Source organism: Pinus tabuliformis, chromosome 6, assembly GCF_031772625.1.
Source record: "Pinus tabuliformis cultivar Carrire ecotype Pingquan chromosome 6, CPIR1, whole genome shotgun sequence".
Taxonomy (NCBI): Eukaryota; Viridiplantae; Streptophyta; class Pinopsida; order Pinales; family Pinaceae; genus Pinus; species Pinus tabuliformis.
In genome coordinates, this window is record NC_142292.1 from 127,039,476 (window position 1) to 127,044,383 (window position 4,908).

Below are 4,908 nucleotides of genomic sequence, written 5' to 3' on the forward strand. Positions count from 1 at the left end.
TTTTCTTATATGGTTGTAGTCGTAGGAATACCCAATCACCTACATCAAAACTTCTTTCACTGCAATGTTGATCTGCCTGTTGTTTCATTCTATTCTGTGCCAACAGGAGGTTATCCTTTAAGAGTTGGAGGACTTGTTGTTGATGTTCGATGTGATGTTCCACTGCTTGAACCTTAGAATTTTCTCTTAAATATGATGTGATGGATGGTGGCTGATACCCATAAAGTGCCATAAATGGGGTCATTTTTGTTGTTGTATGGAAGGAAGTGTTATACCACCATTCAGCCATAGGCAACCATTTGACCCATTGTGGTTGTTTATCAGATACAAAGCAGCGAAGATATCCTTCCAAACATTTGTTTACTATCTTAGTTTGCCCATCAGATTGAGGATGATAAGATGAGCTATGAGCTAACTGAGTACCAAGACAAGAAAATAATTTTGTCCAAAAATTTCCAGTGAAAATGGGATCTCTGTCACTTACAATAATCTTTGGGTTTCCATGTAGCTTTTGAATTGTTTCCATAAATGCAGTAGAAACTGTACTGGCTTTAAATGGATGTGATAATGCACAATAGTGTGCATACTTGGTAAGTCTGTCAACTACCACCATGATGACACTCTTTCCCTCAGACTTGGGTAAACCTGTGATAAAATCCATTGAAACCTCCTCCCAACGTTGGCTTGGAATGGATAAAGGTTGTAATAGACCTGATGTCTTAATTGTTTCAACTTTATTTTGTTGGCAAACCAAACATTCCACCACAAACTTTTGAATATTTGATTTAAGGCCATCCCAAAAAAATTCCTTCTTAACCCTGTGGTAAGTTTTTAAAAATCCTGAGTGCCCTCCTAAGGGAGAAGTGTGTAATTCCATAAGAATCTTTTGTTTTAGCTGGGAATTCTTACAGAGGTATAAGCGATCTTTGTACCATAACGAATCATTTTTCCAGCTAAATGTATCAGACATACTGGAATCTTGTTGTAACTTTCGAATAAGTGCCCACACTTCTTCGTCATTCTTCCATTCCTCCCTTGCTTCATTTATCCAATCTGGTTGCATAATAGAAATGGCGCACAACAATGCTTCCACATCCTCATCCTTTCTTGAGAGTGCATCTGCCACCACATTTTGCTTCCCTTTTTTGTAGATGATTTTAAAGTCATAACCCAACATCTTTGTGACCCACTTTTGTTGCTCTTCAGAGGACAATCTTTGCTCTAAAAAGTATTTAAGGCTATCATGATCCGTTTTCACCTTGAAGTGTCTTCCCATTAAGTAGGGTCACCATTTCTTATGTGCATGGAGTATTGCCAACATTTCCTTCTCATAAATAGCTTTGTGTAAAAACTTTCCCTTGATTGGACGACTTTCAAAAGCAATGGGTCTTTCATCTTGCATTAAAACAGCACCAATTCCATTTCCTGAAGCATCACATTCCACAATAAAGGTTTTTGTGAAGTCCGGTGTAGCTAAGACAGGTGCTTGGCACATTGCCTCTTTAAGATGTTCGAAGGCCTTTGTTGCTTCTGGAGTCCATGAAAATGCATCTTTCTTCAATAATGTTGTTAGAGGTGCTGCTATTCTCCCATAATTCTTAACAAACTTGCGATAATACCCTGTCAACCCGAGAAATCCTCGCAGATGCTTTATGGATGTGGGGATTTTCCATTCCTTAATGGCTTTAATTTTGCTAGGGTCTACCTTAACTCCTTCATGAGATACAATATGACCCAGATATTCCACCTCTTGTACTCCAAAGAAACATTTGGATCTTTTTGCATATAATTGTTTCTCCTCCAATAGTTGTAGCACCCTGTCAACATGTTCAACATGATCCTTCCAAGACTTGCTGTAGATTAGTATATCATCAAAAAATACTAACACAAATTTTCTAAGGAATGGTTTGAAAATTGAATTCATCAAACCATGAAATGTTGAAGGTGCATTGGTAAGGCCAAAAGGAATGACCAAAAATTCATAATGACCCTCATGAGTTCTAAATACTGTTTTTGGAATGTCTTCAGTATTCATTCTAATTTGATGATATCCTGAACAAAGATCCAACTTGGTGAAGTAAATTGATCCATGCAATTCATCTAGTAATTCATCAATGACAGGAATGGGAAACTTATCTTTAATAGTGAGCTTGTTGAGCTCCCTATAATCCAAACACATGCGCCATGATCCATCCTTCTTTTGCACCAATACTACTAGAGCAGAGAAACAACTTTGACTCGGTTGAATTATACCGACATCTAGCATTTCTGCAACCATACGTTCAATTTCACTCTTTTGGGCATATGGATATATGTACGGCCTGATGTTTAGAGGAAAATTTCCTGGAATCAGATGAATAGCATGATCATGATCACGAATAGGTGGGAGACCTTTGGGAGTCTCAAATACCTTGGAATGATTGTCTAAGAATTTTTGGAGATCTGGAGAAATAGATGATTCCAATGTGGAAACATCTAGCATACATAATTGTGCAATTACACCTTTTTGTTCCTTTTTTAGAAGCTTTGTCATACCATTAGAGCTGAATATCTTTCCTGGTTTCCCTACAATACCCCTTAATTCAACTTCTTTTCCTTCCACAGAAAATTTCATGAAAAGTTCTTGAAAATTAAAGGCTATTGTACCCAAGGATTGTAGCCATTGGACTCCTAATACAACATCAACACCTCCCATTGGAATGGAAAGCATTGGGCTAGTCAATACATATTCTCCCATGGATAGCTTGATATTATGGCACTTTCCAGAGCAATTTATTGTTCCTCCATTTGCAACCATCACTTGACACTCTGGTGCTGGATATAAGAAGCAATTCAATTCTTTTGCTACCTTACAATGAATAAAATTGTGGGTACTTCCTGAATCAATCAACACTATTACCTTTTTTTTCTTGATTTGTCATTCTATCTTGATGGTTTGAGGAGTGGTAATTCCTGCCAATGCATTACAAGATATGGTCAGATCCATTTGTTCTTCATCTAGGCTTTGTTCCTGGAGTATATCCTCTTCTTTTGACCTTTCTTGCTCCTTTTCTTCTTCCTCTTCACAATCTATGTAGAATAATTTCTTCTCAGCACACTTATGACCTTTAGTGTATTTGCTATCACAACTGTAACAAAGCCCTTTTTCTCTTTTTTCTTCCAATTGTTGTGGTGTCAACCTTATAGGTTGTGGAAGACTAGCGGCAACAACACTTCCGTCTTTATAGTTATGAGTGGTATGCTTCCTGGTTGCCATAATTTTGCTTTCCATTTTTCTTGTTAACCTGAATGCCTTCTCTAATGAATCAGGTTCCCAAAGGAGAACATCATGTTGGATATTATCCTTTAAAGACCCTATGAACACATCAATCCTATGCTCCTCTGGAATATTTTTTACCCTTATGTTCAATTTTTGGAACTCCTCAATGTGCTCCATTATTGAACCCTTTTGTTTGAGACTTATCAATTGGCTAAAAAAAGTGTTTCTTTTTGTATCCTCATAATGTGCTATCAATTCTTCCATAAAAATTTCCCAAGTGATAAATTGTTTACGAGAGCAAAGCCATTGATACCATACAAATTGATTTGGTTCCAAATATAAAGTTGCAATACGTAGCTTTTGTGTGTTTTGCACATTATTGAGATTGAAAAATTGCTCCATCTGTAATATCCATGTTGCAGGATCCTTGCCATCAAACTTCCTCATATCGTTTTTTGTAATATGGTGCGTCTTCAATCCAACATTAGAGTCTATGGAATCATGATTAACATTTCCTTTGTTCGCATCATGAGTTTCCTTTACTCCCCTTTCACCATTAGTAAGTATTTCTTGTAGAAAATTTGTCGAATCCGCCTTCAAATCTATCTTCAAATCATCAATCTTGGCTTCCACGCTCTTTATCTTAGATTCCACACCATTTATCTTAGCTTCTGTTAGCTTTTGTGAGAGTGAAATTTGTTGCACTTGGTCTTGTAATTTTGATATATCATGTAGCATTTCTTCCTCTTCTTCATGAGTCATGTTAGACCTTTCAGATTGCTTACTAGGTGTTTGCATTTTCTTTCCTTGGGACATCAATTACCAATACTAATGCTCTACTATGCCCTTTGAATTCCTTCAAAATAATTTTTCAAACCAAGCTTAAGCAAAAATTTAAAAAATCTACACACCTTTTTTTCACTTTGTAGGAGCTCGATATTGCCTATAATGTATCTCTGTAATTTTGATTCATCTAGTTCTGAAATTGCGACCTGCGATAGCCCTCTGTGTCCTCTTTCCAATACCACCAGTATGACCCCAATTGTATTCTCAAATGAAGAGTTATGCCAAATCTCCCACAGTGACCTGATTATAGACTAATTCAGTAGAGCGAACTTGTACGACGTGCCATGTGTCCTTGTTTCAACCTTTGGCTTTGAAAAATATATACAAGAAACTACAGTCCGTCCTATTTCTGTACCTTCTTACAAAATTTCAATTCGATACTCAGAGAGAAAGTTATGATGATTTTCCCCAGGTCACCTGTTTGGAATGTAATTCAGGAATTTGAAAAAATACCAACTTCTTCAGATCATATCTCCGCAAATATAGTGCAAAAGGATCTGAATTTCGGACCCAAGGTTCAGTGCGATTTCGTCTCAAATGGGTTTTTTTTTTCTCTTCTAAAACATCGCAGAAAAACAATTATAGCGAAAATGCCACGATGACCTGTTTGGAGCAGTGAAACCCTAGCATCCAAAGCTCCGATACCAAACGTTATGAAACCAGCTCAAGAAAAGATAAAAAAAGATAGATCAACGCCTTAGAATTCAGCCTCTTCGAGGGGGCAACCTCCTTTACATTACATAAATGAACAATTCTTCGATGATTCAAATGAAAAAACCTCCTTTCTATATATAGGAGTCTAA